The sequence below is a fragment of the Fukomys damarensis genome, unplaced genomic scaffold (assembly GCF_012274545.1).
Source record: "Fukomys damarensis isolate Sample0158 unplaced genomic scaffold, DMR_v1.0_HiC HiC_scaffold_9, whole genome shotgun sequence".
NCBI classification, from domain to species: Eukaryota; Metazoa; Chordata; class Mammalia; order Rodentia; family Bathyergidae; genus Fukomys; species Fukomys damarensis.
In genome coordinates this window covers 13,775,846-13,796,240 of record NW_022900921.1, presented here as the reverse complement: position 1 = coordinate 13,796,240, position 20,395 = coordinate 13,775,846, and the positions used below count along the sequence as shown (strand labels likewise).

The 20,395-nt window shown below is 42.9% G+C and overlaps 1 protein-coding gene across 2 annotated transcripts in view; it reads left to right on the top strand.

Annotated features, from left to right (window-relative positions):
• The first annotated feature begins 1,030 nt into the window (after nt 1–1,030).
• Nucleotides 1,031–20,395, top strand: part of Atp10b (ATPase phospholipid transporting 10B (putative)) — a 301,108-nt gene continuing 281,743 nt past the window's right edge. The window contains exon 1 of one of the 2 annotated variants that reach the window (XM_010622252.2): nt 1,031–1,294. The gene's annotated coding sequence lies outside the window, so the exon portion shown is untranslated. The remainder of the gene's footprint in view (nt 1,295–20,395) is intronic. The other variant, XM_010622251.2, reaches the window with a different exon arrangement.

The following is a 20,395-nucleotide window of genomic DNA, read 5'->3' as shown; positions in this document are numbered from 1 at the left end:
AAAAACAAGTTGGAAGCAATGGGGAACACCCAATCCCCAGCTAAATCTTAAAGGAACCCAGAACTGTGAAACAGCAAATAGAAGCCTTAGAGCTAATCTCAGGCAGTATTCCTGCAAGGTACAAGGGACAAAGAAAAAGACCACTCACCAAGATTCCCATATTCTGACCCTTCCTGGAATCTCGAGTTCAAAGCAGAGACCTGTATTTTCAATAACTTAGTTCATTTCTGTAAGTTCTAAATTCTGGCAATTTCTAATCAGGAAAGGGTAATATTATTTTGCCAAAGTTAGAAATAAAATCCCAAATTCTTAGATTTGGGGGCCTGGCCAATTTCTGTCATTTTTCAAAGATAATTTAGCTCCCTATTTTTAAGGCCACCTGTAGAGTCAATGAAACATCTGAATTAGTGACTAATTGTATTTTAATAATAGACTTGCAGTGAATTGTTAAAGTCTCCTTGCTGATTTACTCAGTACTCTACAGAGCAAAGCACGGAGTCTCCTTTGGACCTGGTGAGATTTTGACTTTGTTACTTTAGTTTTCTCTAAGAATAAATGTAGCTACCGCATCTTCCATGATAAAAGTTGAGGTTCTAAAGTAAAGATGCACTGTGGACAAAGCTTAGGCACTAGAGTACCTCCTTAACCTGGAACAAAATCAACTTGTTGCAGCAGCGAGGTACAGATACCCATCTCCTGGTATCTGGGTTACCCATCCCTACAACTTTCTATTCAAGATCCAAATCATTGCTCTTCTCCATTTTTCCCTTGGTCTGACCCAGGTCCCAAATTCTGCTTGTAACCAAAGCACTCTCTCAAAATAGACTGCAGAAGCCGGAATCTGGCTGGTGGAGAACTGGGACCAAGCAGGCACCAGCCAGCAGCAGCAGCACATAAGCAGCCTCTCTAGGGCATGTGACCTGGTCAGGCCAGTCCCGCCAGGAGCCAAATAGGGAGAGCAGGAGGAGGGTGGGGATCCTTGGAACAGAGCCTAGAGTGAATGGGGAGGGCGGGACTAAGCATGTTGCTGCAGTAGGCCGTAAGAGGAGGAAATCAGGGTGGAGGAATGTGTTCAGGTGTATGAAATTGAAGGCTGAGCTTCAAGCAGTCGTTCGTGCTGCGCTCCAGCCAGAGATACAAAGAAAGTTCTCCGTGTCACTGCCCTTTGGTGGGATAACTGAGGGCGGTAGCAGCCCAGCCTTCCTCCTCAGTGCCCCACCAGAATAAGAGCACCATCCATGGAGTGCTGACTTTCTCTGCCGTAGCTGTGGAGCCTGCAGCCAGGAGGGAGGAGGTAAGCACCTTGCTAGATGCTGAGATTGCAGGTTGGTTGTTGTCCTCAGCTGTCCTCACTGCTTACTGGCCTCAGGCCTAGATGTCACTTCAAAGGGAGTCTTTGAGACTGCTCTTGACCCCAGTACCCCGGGTAGCTGTCTACCATGAGCCCCTACAGCTCCAGGCCCCAGGAAGCCTCAGTCCCCTGTCTATCTGGGAAACTTTTTTTGTAAAGAGCAGACCGGACTTTTGGGTGACTGGCTTATGAGAGCTGATGGTGATGCTCCCTGTGGTCCTGGCTCCTTCCTCTCACTGATGAGTAGGCAGCCTTTGCTTTTGCTGCCTCCTGCTTTGAGATGTTACCTGCATGGAGAGGCTGTATACGTGTTGGTCATTACTTGTAGTAGGGTTTCTATCAAAAGTTTACTAAGCTATTAAGTAGCATTTTGAAAGAAATAAACATGTGTAAGGAAAGAATAAGTTTTTTAAATGATAGTGTGGAATAAAAATATAGTAGTACTTAGAGCTTAATAAAAATCATGATTTATAAAGCATGACTGTGAACTTTATGTAGTGGTAAAAGAACACAATGCAGGGTGTTATTATTGTTTATAATTACTGGCAAGGATGGTAAGATTCAGTGTGGCTGAAGCGAATCAGGTTCACTGATCTCGAGTCCCCGGTCTGGGTTTAGGCCGTGTTTAACCTGGTCTTTCAGATTCAATGCACAGAGCTGCTGTGGCATAATTTAGATTTGTTAACAGACTTTCACTAGGAAGACAAAGCTGACAGCCTCCATCTCCGGCTGTGATGCTCCCGAAATAATTCAGAGCTCTTGACCCCGGCTTCCATTGCGTCTTCTAGTGGGCTCTGAGACAATTAACAGCACACGGTCAGCAGCGTGTCATTCACGTGGTTTGTGTCATTAAGAATTTAGAGGCTGCAGCTGAGGAACAAAGAAAATCCTGCAAGAGCTAGGACTGGGTGTAGAAGAGGGAAAGAAATGTACTTAAGAAAGGGAAACCTGAACACTGGGCCACTTCAAATCAATCCATACCATGGTTCACTAGACTGCTCATGACTCCATGGTTAATCCACAGCCCAACCTCATCTGATATCTGGTTCCTGAGCTCACAGTGAGCCAGTAACATTGGCTGTCCCTGTCCTTCTCCCCCTCTAGCCCTTTGCTTGAAATTTTCTCTGTGCCTAGAATAATTTTCCCTTGATTATTCCTATAACAGGCTTCCTCTCTTCCATAAGATTTTGGCTCCAATCTAAAATATTTCCTCACTGCACTTACTTTCCCTTACTGTAGTAATTGTTTTCATAATTCTTACCACAGTCTGGTCAGTTTGTCCCGTTTACTTTTTATCTCCCTCACTAGCTTGTAAGCAGAGAAAGATGGAGATCTTCCATTTTGTCTTCAGCCTATCGGACAAAAGTAGGCTCTCAGAGCTTCATGGAGTTCCTTTTAATGGTAGAGACTCAGATAACCTCTGTTGTATGAATGAATAGTGGAAAGGAATAGAAAGTATGACCACTAGTTTGCCTTCCTCCCGTTCATCTTCTCCACCCATGGGAACAAACACGTCAGATTGAAATCTGAAGTAAAGTACATCTGCATTTTCAAGATCTCAAGGGGGATCAATTTCATTCTTGAGTAACATTTTAAAAAAAAAAAGAAGGCTAAAAGGCATCAAGTGGAATTTGTGGCCTGAGAAACGGCCATGCATTGTAAGACTGGTTCTGCTGAGCAGTCTGGATAAGCAGCACTGCCTGTGACTTTCCCACATTTGCCCTTCTAGGCAAGAGAAAGGTGTTGATCTTGGCAATGCCTGGGTGCATGTCATGCTAGTACAACTTCTGGAAGCTTGAAGGTGCATCCTTCTAGTCCTGCTTTGCTGATCTAACCACTTAAATTTCACCAAACTTGCTCACATGCCACTTGATGATTTGGATGTTGTTTTAAAGATGGAAAGAGACTCCTATAAGAGGCCAGAGGATCCAGGGACTTTCTGAGAACTACAATATTTCCTGCAAGTGTAGACAAGTTCTTTGGCCTCTGCCCCTCATATGTTTCTGCACAATCATGTGATAACCTTACTCTCTGTAGTAAGGTTTCAGTGAGATATACGTGCAGTACCAGTTTTTTGTGAAGTATTTAGGGTGACGGTGACCACACACCTGCCTAAGGAATTGACTTTGTTTAATTAATACTCAGCATACTAGTTTTGCAGAGAGCACTATGCGATTCCAGCCTAGTGATACTTTCTCAACCACACAGCATCTGGCAGTATTTCACACGCTGGTGGTTTTTATGGGTCCCTCCCTGCACTTGTGTGTTCTTCACTGTAATGGGTGTTAAGCCTTTCTGGCATCAGCTTTGTCCTTTGATTTAAAAGATGTCTGGTTTTATATCTGATCCTCAGATTCTAGTACTGCTTTTGAGGTGATCCTTACCCAGTTCTATTCACTGATGTCATTGGCATTTTTTAAAAGGAAATAAATTTTTGAACTGGGAGCAAAATAAGAGACTTGTCGATCTTTTGTGGGAGGGGGAGCCTCACAAGAAATGATCTAGCATGGAAAGAGAATTGTACTAAGTATTTAGAGATCTGGGCTTGAATCCTGACCACACTTCTCAGTGATAGTTCTGGAGTGATGGTGGACATAACAGCAGTACTGGCAGAGAAGTTTGAAAATATAGTAACTTCTAAGAGCTCCCTTTGTATAATCTCATCCAGAGTTCATTATTATCTGTTTTTGGAAATAAGGAATGTGAAATTTGGAGGGCACAGTGTCACCAGAGTAATAAATGACAGCATCTAGCTTTGAATACCCACTGGTTGATAAAGAGCATGTGCTCTTCTCACACTTTTCTACCTAGCAGATGCACTGCATTCTGTGCCCATAGACTACCCTGACTTCTTCTTTTACACCTGAGTTGATTTGGCCTGTTCCTCCGCCTAGGATGTCATCTAATAATGATGCCTAAGGAAGTTCTTGGAAGCTGGAGTTTTATTTCATCATGGCCCATTTGTCTTGTTTATCAAGATTTAGAAAAAAATATAGTGTTTTTCTCCCAAGGTAACTTTGCGGTCTTTAAAGAAATTGACAAATGCTTTTATAAAGAAAACAAAATGGCACATCTTGTCAAAGGGGAACATGAAATGAATCATAACCTAAAATATAAAATATTTGAGGCAGAACTGTTTCAAGTTCTTTAAACTTTTTTGTAGAATTTGCAGGTATCACATGCTATATAAAGGACCAGTAATAATACAGTGGACCCTCAAGTTATGAGCGGCCTGACACACAAACAATTTGGGTTATTTTAGCTTGTGGACAAAGTCTTGAGTTATGACCTGAACGCTGGCCACATGTTCTTTCAGATAGTTTCAGGTACAGTTTTAACCCTTAAAGAGTTCTAGAGGGAACATTAGAACAGTGTCTCTCAAAAGACACTGAGATCTGCCTGAAAGAAAGTGTAACCTAAAATTATACAGGAGAAAGACTTAGAAAGGAGTTGACCACCTTGAGTTACAACCAGCCCTCTGGAACAGATTGAGTTCATGGGTCCACTGTACAATAGCCAGCACTTATTAACTTGTTTCATACCTGGCCCTGGTAAAAGAATTTCTCTCAGATTACTTGATGTCCAGAAGACTATTAGTTTGGGTTAAGGGCATGGGTTCATGGTTTCCACTGCCTGGCATTATGAATTGTTAGTTGTATGCTTTTAGACCAGTTTGTCAGCTGTTCTGTTTTTCAACTTCCTGTCTGCAAGTTAGGATGATAATGAATCTATCCCCAAGTGCTTAAGCAGTGCCTGGTAAGTATAAGCTCAGAAATGTTATTGCTTCTGCTACTTCCCTTCTCGGTTCTTCTATGCACTAGTTCTTCTCATCTCCATTCTGTGCATGTAAGAACCAATAAATAGGTTACACAGCTACAATTAGGCATTGACTCCCCAGCTATTTTAATCCAGATTCTGCCCTTTTCAATGTCATTTCAATAAATGCCCCCAGAAAACATAAATTTCTCTGGGGATCCAGTTTGAGAAGACTTGGTACTCCATACCCCAACCAGCGTTCCCCCATGCATGGATCTACAGGTATTTATTGGCCTCCCGCTATCTTCAGGCTGAACGGTAAAGTACGTGGTTGAAAAGTTCTGTGTCTAGGATTTCACTAAACCTGCCTGAACTTTCTCCTCTGTTTAGAACCCTCCTCAGAGGCAACCAGCCTAGCCTTGGGTTGATAAGATTGCTTTTTAGAAGCAATCAATAGACCATTGGGCCTGAACATTGAAAGAGCTCCTTTAGGCTCTGTAAAAATATTATCCTAAATGTTGGCTAGAATTTATGGACATGAAATGCCATTCCTGAGCAAAACCAGTGTCGAGAAAAGTGGCAAGAAGAAATCATGCTGAGGACTTTGTTGGGCTGGTAAAGACAGTTAACACTGCTGTGCGATCTATAGCTGGGACAGCTAGGCAGACAGAGTTGTTCCACTGGCTCGCTTTCCCCTGTGTTTGTCCTTGCTTCCACTATGATGCCTGCAGACAAGTATGACTGAAAAGGAGATATTCTTCTGCTGTCTGCAAAGGGCAAGCAGATGCCAAGTGCTTTTCAAGTGCTAACTGTAATTAATAATATCTCCCTTTTACTGAATAGTTGCTACATGAAAATGTACTTTTTAATTAGTTCATGCAATCCTCATACCACCACACTCTGGAGTAGGTTGTAGTGTTCACTCTGTTTAGGGCTGAGGCAGGTGAAGTTCAGGGAGCACCTGAACTCAGTTAAGATCTCGGGCTGAGCGGGCCAACACTAGTTCTTAAACCCAAGCCTGTGCTGCTCTTCACCTCTCCCCGCAATTCCTCTCACCTGTGTTACCCTCAGCAAATTGTCTGATAACAAACTGCAGATTAATCTTGGAAAAACCTGCCCTGCTAGGCCACCCCACAGGGGATGTGGACAAACCTGACTCACCTGTTTCCTGAGTCATTTCCACCCCTGCTTTAAGGTAGCTGGCAAATCCTACTTTTTTTTTTTTTCTGTTGCTTCACCTCTGCTGGGCATGGTTGAGCTCCTCAACTGCTTACTAAGCTTGATTTTCTTTTAATAACACTTTAATCATAGACATAGGACACTAGGTGAGTGTGAGGGTGACGTTTTTACTCCACAAGGCACCTCTGCTCCCTCCTTACATTTTTCAATGGCAACCCATTGCATCTTTCCAGTTTCTCTTGTTCTCTCTCTAGCCTGCTTAACAGCAAACTGGATTTCATTATCTATCATAAAGTAGATTTCCAGTACTGTAGGATAATCCAAGCAATTGGTATCTAAGCCTGAGGAATAGCTTGTGAATTCCATAACTTACAAAGCTGTGGCTGCATATGAAGAAAGCATTGTCCTCTTAAGTGGTATTTATGCAGCTGATGGTTATCCCTAAAGAACTAGAAAGAAATCAGAAATCTGGTCAGCGCTTGGACACTATCCCCTTCAATGTGTATGTGATCAGGAACAAATAACTTCCTTTCCGCAGCAGCGTATTGCATTCATTTCATTTGGCTCTGTGCATATTTACTGATAGCACTGTTAGTGTTGCCTGTTTTGTGAAAAGGCACTTTCTATATACCCCTTATTTCACTTAACTCTTCCTCCATTCTAATAAGGCAAGTACTGCAGTCATTGTACAGATTAGAAAACCAAGTTTGATGGAATTAGGTACCAGTTAAATAGTGGAGCCAGGTTTTGGGCCCGTTCTTTCAGTGTCCGTCAATTTCTGAGGCTAGTGTAATGCACTCAGTGGCAGTTTGATGTTAAATTCTTCCTTTTCTACCACATGACTACTCTCAAATCATTTTCACGTGTATAGTCTTCTGAAGCTCATGCTGAGGACCTCTTTCCAAGCTTTATCAGGGTGCCCTGCTCTTCCTCACTCTCTAACCTTCCAGCTGATGCCGGAGTAGTTCCAGCCTGGTGCTGTGGTCACCACCTCATCCCTTCTGCTCTGTCTGCTTTCTGTCCCACAAAAGACACCACATCAATAATACTTAATCTTGTTTCTTTCCGAGTAATTGAAAGATCTCTCAAACAGATGCCTGTGCTTACTTGAAAATAATACCACCTCTTTCCTGTTGCTCCCTGGGACACAGGAATCACCAGGTAGTATATGTTCAGGACACTGGGACAAGCAGTGGTTGTATTTGGGCAAGTTGAGTGAGCCAAAGGAGTAGGGGACTTTGAGGAGCCTCCTGAGGAACCAAACCCATGAATTTAAAGATCTTTTCTACCTTGTTGTCCTTTGGCTCCAGGCTAGGAGAAGCTAGTGTTTTTAGGCGATCAATGTGTCTAAGAAAAGTGTGCATGTCTGTTATGACTTTGTTTTCCAGAATTTGTTTTATTGATTTGGTGAAAAATTTTTTTAAAAATCAAATGTTGGGTCATTAGAACTCACACTTTTAGGGACACACCTACCAATATTTTAATAGAGTGTTTTCTTGCTGAGATAGTCTGGGTAGTTATAGATGGAAACTTGGCTGGAAAGTGACCATCTGGTGTCCCTGGACCCCACTTTTCACTTATACCCTCTTTCTTTACTTCCTTTTCATTGACCAATCCAGGACTATAATATCTCTGTTTCTTGACCACAAACAATGTCCTCACACTAAGCGGAATATTTCTTTGGATAGCTACGTTTAATCTTCAACTAAGCGTTTTCCACATGAAAAAAAGCTGAAGCTTGGAGAAGTAAAAGTGACTTCCTAAGGACAGACAGCTGGCGGTGGAGAGCCCTGACCTCAGTGCCATGTCCGCAAGCTCCCAAATCCAAGGTCCTTCCAGTAGTCTGCTCAGGGAACCTGCCTTGCCTTTGCTCAGATTTCCTATGAAGCTTCCACTATTGGGTAGATGCTACTCTTCTCTGATGTTCTCAAGCCAGACACTTGCAAGAAAAGTTATTTTTCTGGATGGAGAATCCTTTAGCATTACCTAATATGCACAGTATACCAAGTGGTTCCCTGTCTCTGCCAGAGGACGGAATATTCTTTAAATCCAGAATTTAAATTTTTATTTTGGCTACCATTCTATTACAAATGAGGACAGAGAAAATGGGATGTGGCCTTACTTGCAGAAAAGAACTCTAATCCTTAGAAGAAGCTGCCTCTGTTTGTTTTGCTTTGTTTGAGACAGGGTGTCACTATGTAGTTGAGACTGACCTGGAACTCACTATGTAGCCCAGGCTGCCCTTTATGGGTTCAGTCCTGCAGAAACTTAGGTTTAACTCCTCCGGACCGCTGTGCCTTGGGGGAAGGGAAACTAAAGATAAGAGCATGAGGTCATTTGAAGAGCCAAGAAGCACCAGGAAAATGCAGCCTGTGATGGCAGCGTCACGTCACTAAGAAATGGTGTTGATGGTTGCATAACATTGCCCATGTGTTTGGTGTCACTTAACTGTGTAAATAAAAATGGGTAGGATGGCAAATATTATATATATTGTATCCCCAAAATCAGGCATTTTTTTATTTACAGTATGGAAGAATCTTCCAGATATATTCTTAAGTACGGGTAAAACTCAAAGTGCCTAATGAATGCTGCCATTTGTGTAATTTGTAAAAGAATATATATCCACACATACTTCTAAAGTTACATTTGGAAAAATACCTCTGGGAGGATAATCAGATTATGTGCAGGGAAAGAGGTTCTAGCAGTTGGGGACAGAAAGAGTGGCTCGTTTCTCCTGTTTATAATTAGATTTATGTGCCATGTGTATTTCATATAGCTCTTTCTTGCTAATAAATTTTAAACCTGAAAAAATGGAAAAGAAAAGATTAGCTAGCATCAAAACAGACTTCTCAAAGCTGTGGTTCTCAGCGTAGCTGAAGCCTAGAGTCCAGCTGCTCAAGATGGAACCCCAGCCTGCAGATGGGCACCACCTGGGCACTTGGCTCAGCCCTACCCACATCTGTGAAGTCAGAATCCGCACTTTACAGAGACCGCCAAATGTTTGCAGGGCCTCAAAATATGCACAGTGCTGCCCTGGGAGAGTTGAGTCACCATCTTTGAGGTGGGATTGAGCCTGAGTGTTCATGAAACCTCCCGAGATGATCGCACGGGGCAGTTGATGTTGCAATTCTCTGACTTAATGTAACTGAAAAAAACTGAACAGGTTGAAAAAGAACCAGCTTTGTTGCTGTGTGATTCAGTTGTATTCCATATGGGCTCTATGTATTTCTTTTTAAAAAATAATTTCTTGCCCCATACTCTGGAGTACTGGCCAGAATCACAATCTCAGATCTTATGTAAGTCCCATGGGAATATACAAGATTGAGATTCCCCTGAGCTTGGTGGAGAAGATGCCTTACTTACTGAATATGAGCACATTTTCCCTTTATCTAAAATAGACTTCATGGGCTAGGGATATAGCTCAGTGCTACAGGGTTTGCCTAGTGTGTGAAGGTCCTGATTTTAAAATAATAATAGGTTTCACAATTTCACACCAAAACATGTACCTATTAGGGTTTCTTATCTAGCGATGAAGCGTAACTTCAGCAGTGTTAAACCATTCTCAAAAGTTCGAAGGTTAGAAAGGTATGGATTTGAATTCCCCTCTGAGCCCTGCGTCACGTGCAGTTGATAGCCACTCTTTAGGATTTTCACATTCAAATAAAATGATGCCTGCTCCGTTACAAGTTGTTGATCACTCTTAGGTAATGGTTGTGATGTTTATGGCCACTTTCCCTTCCCTACCACCTTCCTTGTATTGTAGGCTCCTTGCTGTCAGTGTACACTCGAATTTGTTTGCGCTGCCTTAAGTGCGTCATATACAGAAGGCATTTCTCACATTACTCTGGAAGCCAAAGAGCTCGACTTCCACCTTCCCCCATCACTTGACAAACAGGAAACTCTGCTATTTCTTACCAAATTATCTGACACATTTCTAAAGTATAACTGAAACCTCATTACATGGATGAACAGCTTTCCATCAGCTCATTCCTCGCTCTGATATTAATATGATTGTTGTGAAGACGCTGCAGTTTGCCTCAGAGGCAGTCGGGAAGGTGTCATTGTTAGCGCCCTGGGATGCCTGTAAGTGTGCAGAGAGCTGATGGGAGGTACGGGGGATTCTGCCTGGCGAGGTGAGGCTGAAGAGTAGATTGCCTGGATCCCTTACACCGCCTTGACAGATGTCACTTAGGGGAGAAGGAGGAAGGTCTAAGTCCAAGAATAGAGGTCTTCACTGTGGCCAGCATCAACTCTTCAAAATATGAGACTAAACATGTTTAAATCTGTACTCAAAACTGTAAGAGCCTCTCAATACCTTGAGCATGAAAGCCAACATTCTTTGATAGGTGCAAAGCCTGACTTCTCTCTCCTATTCCTAGTTATGTCCTCAACTCCTGTGTCGGTTGGGTTGTCTTCCTCATGTCCTTTGCTTCCCTTCACTGACTACTTGTTTCATGTGAGTCCTTATTGCAAGGTATGGATCCTGTCACATTGGGAGTAGTATGGCCCTGGCGCCCATAACGTAGCAGATGCTCAATAAATATTCATAGGACAATAAACACTGGCAAAGATGTCATACAAGGGTTTCCTGCCTAATGTGCTACTTCTTCATTTGCAGTTTGTCTCCCAGTAACGCAGAGATGCTGACGACAGTCTGTATAAGTACCAAGTTCTTTTCCACCTTTAAGCTTTTGCGTATGTTTTGTTCTTGCCTAAGACTGCCAATTACCACTCACTTTCTTTGCCTAGGAAATCATGCGCTCAGACAATTGACTTGTTCAACTGGCTGAGCTTTGAGGCCGTGATAGTCCGCTCCTATGTCCCCACCCTGCTCCTTAGCTAACCTCTCATCATACTTAACTGGGACCTGTGTTTGTGTCTGCCCCTCTGCTTTCAGAAAAAAAGAAATGAGCTAGGTGTGGTAGCATGACCCTGTTATGAAATTATGAAAAGAGGCGAGGGACTGGGCATGTAGCTCAGGGTGAAGGTCTTGGATTCAATCTCCACTACTGCCGGTAAGAACAGAACAAAATGAGAAAAGGTGAAGTGCGTGTGGTCTGGGAGGAGAGTATGTAGTCTGTGCCCGTGGGTGTGGGCTTGGTGTTCCGAGGTGAACATCGCAGAGAATTAACTGCATGAAGCCTCGGTGCTTGTACATTTCTTGAGCCCTCCATCTGGATTCTCTCCTGCCTCTCATCCTACTTTACACCCAGAAGGCTTCCCTGTTGCACTCGCTGTTTACGTGTGTGTCTAGCTCCTCGGTTTCTTTCGCATACTTCGTCGCCATCTCTCAAATGTATAGCCCGGAAGTGGGTGTGCCTAGACGCTTCACTGTGATTGGCTTCCTCTCCATCCTCCCCCGCACCTCGCTTGGGTGTTCCCAGGAGATGCTCCTTCAAATGAATATTCGATCGTTCAAAGCCTGAGTGTGGAAAGAGAAGGCAAAATGACGACGCCAGCTTCCCTTCTTCACTGTGGTCCTGAGATTGCTCCCCCGCTGGCAGCACACGGAAAATCTGCACAGTCCTGCAGCGTTGCTGGGACTTGTCAGGAAGCCTTGTGGCTGCTGCTCCCCACCCTGCCTCACGGTGTTCGCTCCCTGCTCAAGTCGGACCACGGCTCCCTGGGAGCTTCTTTCTGGGAGCTCTCAACCAGATATTGCTGCCGACTGCAAAGGTAGCAAAGAGGCACGACAAGCACACCCAGGAGGGAAAGCAAGGGCAGGAAGGCCAGTGAAGTTTGACTTACAAATAGATCTGACAACCCAGACGTGCTCCACCTGGAAGAGAAGCCTCCCCAGTTTTGGGGGACCTGCGGGGAGACTTGCCGTCTTTCTTCTCCGTGTTGGCTGTTCAAGCTCAGGGGGGAATCATGGTGTGATTGGACTTGAGAATTATAAGGGCGTTCTTAGCTCTTACCCCAACTCCACCCCTTGTACCTGAAGATTTTCCTGTCGCCAAAGTTCATAGTGCATTGGCATTGCTGACCTTGCCACACCACCCCATAACTTTTATTCCATTTGACTCACCCCAGAAAGGATTCTGAAAACAGAAGAAAGCTTAGCTTATTATGTACCTCCTTCACCTAACCAGGCAAAACATAAAAAGCCAGCTTAATTTTCTTCTACAAATATGCAAACCGACACGTGGACATACATGTATAAGTTTGCGTTTTTGGAGAAGTATTTTCTAATTTAAATTTACTAATGCATAAAACATAAACATATTAATGAGGTACCATGTAATTTTTCAATACATGTACACATTCCATAAATGTTTAAATCAGGTTAAACATCTAATTCGTGAGCATTTACTATTCTAGAGAAATATTTTAATGATTAAATCTAACCTCTCAGTGAACAATCTGGCTATTAACAAGTTCTGATAAATGACTGCCAATTAAATTGTATGATACATAGAACAGAGCCGATCTATTTTTGTAAAAGAATCCCATATTTCAGCTGAATTGCTGCAAATCTTTCCCACAAAGTATACATTTATTTAAGTACCTTATAAAGGGACCTAGTTTCAAGGATTGCAATTTGGTAAGAGATTAGACTGGATATTTCCATGGCAAATAATTACACCCAGGCCTGCTAACACCACCTGCCCTGAATACCTCATTACTATCAGCATCAGGCTTCCATCCCCATAAAGGGCACAGTACATAAACAATACATAAAGGACCCTGAACACGCAGGTTCCTTAATTTCTCAAGGTTTATTGCCAGCAGTTTCTTCTTAGGAGCCTTTAGCTAGAGGAAAAGGAAAGTTAGTGGTTGCAGAACCAAACTCAGAAGGGACATTGGGGCCAAGTAGGCAGAGGTAAAGGAGATAATAGTAGATGGACTGGGATAATGAGCTCTGAGGGCACCCAGCTGTAGGACGCCTTTGTCTTCCCGAAGCTGGTTTTGTGAGGTTTCAGTTCACAGCAAATGCTGTCATTGCCAACCCAGCAAATTCTCAAGGAGGGGAAGAGATAAGAGAAGCCAAAAGAGAATCTCTCTGCAAGCCCATTGTGTCTACTAAATTCCTGAGTGTCTACTGAGTTCTTCAGATTTTAGAAGTACATGATTATGAGAAAGCAGACAGTCCCATGGAATTGTAGAGCCTTCACAGTCTTGGTAAAGACTGCAAAGTACATGGAACTGAGGCCCAAACTTTGATCTCCTAATACTCAGGGAAGTACTGGTTCCACAGAAGGACAGGGAAGAGCTCCCCTACCTGTTTAGATTCCTGGGGACTGTTAGAAGGTGGGTCATATTACCTTGTTTGGAATTGGGATGCACAGAAGGGCTGTTGTATGAGAATACCTGGCTGCCACTCTATTACTGAATTGTGGGTCATCTTGTCCTCTTGTCCTGCAGAGCCAGTGACATCAACAGCTATTCTCTCACCTTCCCTATTGTCCTTTCAAATACCCATTTCTCAAACAAGCAGGAGAATACGCCCAAATGATGTGGGACCACTCTTATAGGGCTGTGGAGAACACAGAAGGCCATGGCAGGAAAAGCGGCCCTCCTGGGCCATCCCACCCTGAAGTCCTCAGGCCCTGAAGAAGCAGGAAAAGCACAACTACTGAATATCTTTCTTAAATCCTAGAAGCTACAAAAGCTTGGTACCACCTAGTCATGTCCTATACTTCCCTGACTATCTTTTTTTTTCCTTAGCACTTTATTCAAGCCTTTTGTTTTTATCCAGCTCCACCTTGGGAAACCTGGAGTTTGGTTGTGTTGCTGAGTACACAGGCTCTACCTTAACTGTCCCCGTATCAGACTACTCCTCCAGAAGTCCCTTCCGATGCACTCTCCATGATACACAATCTTTCTCCCTGTTAGAGGGCAAGCTCCTTTATCTTGGATCTGTACACACAATATGATGTTCATTTACGCATTAGTCTACTGTAACAGGTTAATAATTATGATGTTAGCCAATATATTTTCACACTTAATTTGGCAGATACTGAGCTGTACATTCTCTGTATATGCCATCATATTTAACAGGCAGGACACCACTGCCTCTTTCACAGATCAAGCAGGACCAGTATTGTCATATTCCGGGGCTTCCATAGGAATGAGTACAATCAGCTTGTCTCTGAAGGTGATGTCATTACTATGAGTAAGATATTCTGATGATCTCTCAGGCCTCCTGGAAAAAAATGGGAGTTTTGTTTTTGTTTTGGTGTTTTGTGGATTTTTTTGCTCTTAAGTACTCTATTGAAGGAAAACTAGATCCATGGTTTGTTTTTCAATATTTAGTTGCTTAACCAATTTTACAGCCTACCAATGCACTGGATTCACATGCTTGGGGAGAAGTTTTCATATACCTGAGCATGTTCACTCTTCTGGCCATGCAAAACCAAACCATGGGGCTAGAAGTGATCCTTCGAGGATCTTGTCTAGGCCCTTACTTCAAACTACCCTGGACAGTTTAGGTGAAGGAAAGCCTCAGCCATTGTTATGGTTTATATCTAGATGTCTCTCAAAAGCTTTACACGCTCCTAGGGAGGACTTTGGGAGGCGACTGGATTTGAAGCCTTATAGCTGACTTGCTCTTAGGAGGTGAGTCTGGTCGGAAGAGGCAGGTCCCTGGGGTTATGTCCTGGGAGCATTTACCTCACTTCCTGGCTCTTTTTACCTTTCTTCTTCTGGTTGCTGTGAGATGAGCAGATTTTCCTTCACCATACCTCTCTGTCATGAAGCCAGCAAACTATGGACTGAAGCCTCTACAAACTGTGAGCTAAAATTGTAGGTTTGGGGTTATTGTGTTTCAAAGACCATAAAGTGACTGAGACAATCACCCTTCATAATTTCCTTCAGTTCATCCTTTCTCCCTCCAAATCCCTCTTGCTCAAGTGAATGCTTCAGGTTCTTTTTCCTCCGCTTAGTTTCTCAGTCATTGTCTTAAATCTGGGTCATGGGGAGGTAGAGTTGAAGGAGAATCGGTGTAGAATTCTAATAGTTTTCAAGATGCAGCGGAAGAATCTGGCTTGAGTTCCTTCTCCCTTGCTCACTGAACCATAATAAAGTAGATAATGGATATTTTGCTAGTCATGGGTGCCAAGCTTGGCGTGCGAAAGACATTAGAAGAAAAAGTATTTTGAAAGCCAGCCTCTACCCTCGCCAGTGTGAGGTCATTGGGAAAGTTTTTCCCCATTTTTTAAATAGATAGCAATGAAATTGTCTTGACCCTAAACCAAATGCTTCTTTTTTGCTATTGACATCTTTTTGAATCTTTTTACTGATTTTACAAATGAATGAACTTCATTTGGGCAGGTTCGTACACGTACATAACAGGCTTTGCACTGTACTTCTCAGTCACTCTCTTGCCCAGCCTTCTCCCCTGGTTTTCTCATGGAAGAGGGTTCAGAGTGCGTCATATATTTTGCTCACACCCATTACCCACTCTTACATCCCACTACCCTCTTATTCCACTCCTCTTGTCACCGTTTCAGCCTTAAAGGGTGTCCATCATAGCATTTCTTCCCCTGCCTACATTTCCTCTCAAAATTACTGAATTGGCTGGTTTTAGAAACATTCATCTTGGTCCGGAAATACTGTTTTTACTTAACTTATAAAGTAGCAAATCCCCAATAAAGTTAAATTTGGTACAGCGGGGAGTTTTATGAGGTCTTCTTGTTGTTATCCAGTTGGCTACCCGACATCCACTGAGGCCATAACAGTGTGAGACTTCCTTCTCGGGTATGGGCTAGGCGGCTGAGTACAATTGACCAGGTTCCTGTTCTCGTGGAATTTTTGCCACACTAGGAAGAAAGGTCAGCTGCACAAAGAGGGAGATTTTGGGAGATGGTGAGTACTATGAATAAAATGAAACAAGGGGATGGAGCAATAGCTGGGGAAGACTTCTGTAACTAAGAACCAGGGAAAGACTTTCAGACCCAACACCCAAATGCTAAAAAAGCACCAGTCTCATCTTGAAGGAAAGAAAAGGGGAGAGCATTTCAGGTAGTGACGAGAAGGAGTACAGAGGCCCTGAGTTGGACTTGGGAGTCAGAAGAAGAGGCTGTGGCTGCAGGATGTGGCCATGGAGAGGGAGTGGACACAGTCAGACAGAAAAGGTCAGAGGTCAGATCATACAGGGCCTCACAAGCAGTGACAGGGAGTTTGGATTTTAACCCATGCAGCCACTGCCTGTAACAGCCTCAGGAACTAAAGCCCAAAGGTGAAGTGACTTGTTCAAGGTCACTGAAACACTCACTGGTTTTAGAAATTGGATTTCCTCACTTCTGACAGTTTTCGTTCTGCTTTACTGAGCTGCTTGCAGCCAGCAGCTCCCACTTTGGTTAGCTGAGTCTGTGGGGATGCAACCTGAAACTGCTCCATACTCTTTGCTCTTGTGATTTTTTCCTAAGTCCCTTCTCTAATATATAACGCCCTTCCTACTCAGAGACGAATATGTTCCCCTCATTTCACAGTTTTCTGAACAAGGAAGAAAGTAGGAGTTTCTCCAAGCTATTCAAGTCAACATTAGTTCTTTAAACAGTGGAAAAGTCGAAACAAGAACAAGTGCTCACTTATCTGAGCTATCTCTGTCAGTGCCTCAGAGCAGCAACCATACAAGTCCACACTGCATTTAGTGGAATCCTACCCCTGGACTCAAGATGATCGCTGTCTCAGGAGATGGGTTCCAAAAGGCCAGTCTATTCTAACCCTGTGTATCTTCAGGAGCCATCCCTTGGTGTTTCTGGTAGAGAAATCAGCATGCTTTAGAATAAGAACAAAGCTCTGGTATCAGATTTGACCTGAATTAATCTCAGATGCTGTACTACTTTTGCTCATCTATTAAATCAAGATAATAGCACTGTAACTTACCTCAGAAAGTGGTTATTAAAATTAACTGGGACATAATGGTATGTAAGATCCTAATGATGTGATTGACAATGTGAAATAGGAAGAAAAGCGATAAAAGTGTAGGGGAAATGGGAAGAGTAAGGGAAAGGTAATAAGGGAAAAGGAAAAAAATGAGAAAATTAAAAAATGGAAATGAAGTATCTGTAAATAGGGAAGGGAGGAGGGGTTGAAGGGAAGGCAGGGACAAGGGGAAAAAATGAGAACCAAGACCTGTCATGTAAAGGTACGAGATCCCAATGATGAGTGTAACTGTACTGTATACCTAAAATGTACCAGTACACTCAATGAGAAAAAAAAATTTTTTAATTAACTGGGACAATTAATATGTATGCAGTGTGAAACAAAGTGTGTGGCACCATAGTGCTCCTTCCCTTCCCACTTCTCAGAACTTATGATGGATTTATTGAGGCATAACTATATCATAGGCTTAGGATTATGTTTATTGAATTAAATTGAAAGTAGCTTTCTTAGAGCAATGGGTACTGGTTGAGAAATAAGGAGGTAGGGGTCAGAACTTTAGAGGTCACGAAGCCTCACAGAAAGTTGGATATTATGACAGAGCAGGAGGAGAATTGACCAGCGGAATAAAAGACTAGTAAAGCATCGAACTGTACTGCCTGCTCCCCTCTCAGCAGAGTGATATGGATCAATGCAATAAAATTAGCAAAATCATTAGCATAATGATAACCAGAACCTCCTCCTGCTGGGAGCTGGGAGGTGGCAGGGGGATCCTTGCCTTCCAGGTTCCTGTTGCTTTCTTTCTCGAACAGAGTAAGTGACGCTCAGACCAGGCTGGGCCCCGGGTCCTCTTGAGATGAGATCCCCATGGGAGGGAGCAAACCCGTAAGCTGTCTCCCGATCCTCATCCTTTGGAAGCGGAGGAACAGCTTCGCTTAGGCATCATAGGGATTTGGAGTCGGAGTGTGAGCTTTGAACTGAGGCTTCCGTAGTTTGAATCCATTTTCATCCCCTTACTAATTCAATAGCAACGGGCAAGTAGGCACTTGCTAAATGATAGAGGTAATCCTTCTAATAATTCCCATTGTACATGTGACGGTTTCAGTATTGCCCAGCAGGCCTAGTGCTGCAGCAGGATGTTTGTTATCACTGAAAGCCCTGAAGGATTTGCCATCACTGGGGTATCTCCGCAAACATGTATTCATGGCAGGAAAACAGAAACAGAAAACAGAAAATCTTCATGGGAGAAACAAGGTAGGATGACAAAACTCAAATGGGTCATTTTCTAATAGCTGTCATTCCTTCTTTTAGTTCTGTAATTTGTACAAAAGTTCAAATTGGGGCTCTGCTAAAGCATTGGTTGGGATAAGTTATTCTGTATGTACAACAGGCAACCCCTGAACTGACAGTGGCTTAGTGGGAAGTGTTTTGTGTCACTTTTTTCTCACTTGTACCATAGTCCAGTGTGAGTTCAAGGATTATTCTACCTGTAACTCGACCATTCTCAGCTGCCTCCACCTAGCAGTGGGTCTCTCAGTGTGGCTCATCTTTCATTGACTACTACCGGCCACCAAGGACAGACCTAAGCATATGGAACACTTGGAAATACAGGCTTGCGTGGGGATATTTAGTGGGAACTGTGTGGCACTGGAGTGGTTGTTCAACTTCTCTGAGCTTCCATTTTCTCTTCTTTGAGATGGACTTCACGGTTTCTACTGCATTGGAACTTTGTAAGAATTACACAAGATGATCTGTGGAAAGAGTTAAACTCATAGCCAGGCATACACAAACTATTCATTACCCCTGTTGTGTAGGTTAATAAATACCAGGTAGGCTTCTTTGTCTGTAGGCAAAAGAAATAGACTATACCTCATTTAAGAAAACATGCAATTTTATTGCAAGGATTTGGGGTAACTTTCAAAATGCAAGTGAAGACTTAAGAGCCAAATTGCAAAGGACAGGAATTTGGAGATCTGTTGCAGATAGCACAGGAAACTATTTGATTTAGTGCCAATCATTGGCAAACAAGGGTATTTTGACAGCCCTCCTTCCCCAGACTCAACGCAGGGAAGAGGTAGGTCTTTTTAGAGGAAATCTGGGTGTTACTGTTAGAATAAAAAGATTGGAGCCTGAGTGGCCACAAAAATCAGAAGTCTTCTTATTTTAGTTAATTGGAACAAGTCTTATATAGAAAACCCAACTGTAGTGGTTTAAATAAGAAGTACAGAGAGAAGCATTCCATTAATGCAGTGACTGTGATGCCCTCAGGGACCATGAATTCTGTCCTTCCTTTCTGCCGTCCTCAGCACACTGCTTTTGATTCACATACAGTATAGTACAGCGCCTGCACGGCAGCTGGAAAGGAAGTGTTACCAGCAGACCTCCTTACATTTCACTGCACAAAGCTCTAGCATATGGCTACTCCTAGTTGCAAGGGATGCTGGGAAATTCTTAGTTTTTAAAGTACCATTGATAGATACCAATTAAGAATAGCTCCATAAAGTGAGAAGGGTAGGGAAAGCTAATAAGGGAAAAGAAAAAAAATATGAGAAAATGGAAAAATGGAAATGAAGTGTTTGTAAAGGGGAAGGGGAAGAGGGGTGAAGGGAGGGCAGGGACAAAAAAAAATGAGAACCAAGACCTGTCATGTAGAGGGACAAGATCCCAATAATGAATGTAACTATACTGTATACCTAAAATATACCAGTAAACTCAATGAGGAAAAAAAAAAAAAAAAGAATAGCTCCATAGTTGGGCATAAAAATATGGCCTTCCTAACTGCCAGTGTCTGTCAGTTCACAATTTAATGTTAGTAAACCAATGACCTGTTAAGGAAGGTGAAAGGAAATACCAGTAAGCTTGAATAATTCCTTCCAGTTGATCCTTCTCTTAAGGAAATGAAGCAAAGGTGTAAAAGTTGCTCCTTGGGGGTCTACAGAACACCTCCCTAGCCTAGGAGATCCTAAGTAATATCAGATATGGCCAGTGAACTGGTTGATAGGAATTTTTCCCAAGGATAGCACTGGGGTAGGTCTCTGTGCTCAAAAGCTTCCTCTGTGTAGAAATATTCAAAGTTCCCAGCACTAGGTACTTCCATGGTCACACTAAAAAAATACAAGAGCGATATTTTATTTTATTTTTCTCTCATTGACTTTATTGGTACATTTTAGGTATATAGTACAGTTACATTCATCATTGGGATCTTGTACCTTTACATGATGGGTCTTGGTTCTCATTTTTTCCCCTTGTTCCTGCCCTCCCTTCACCCCCCTCCTCACCTTA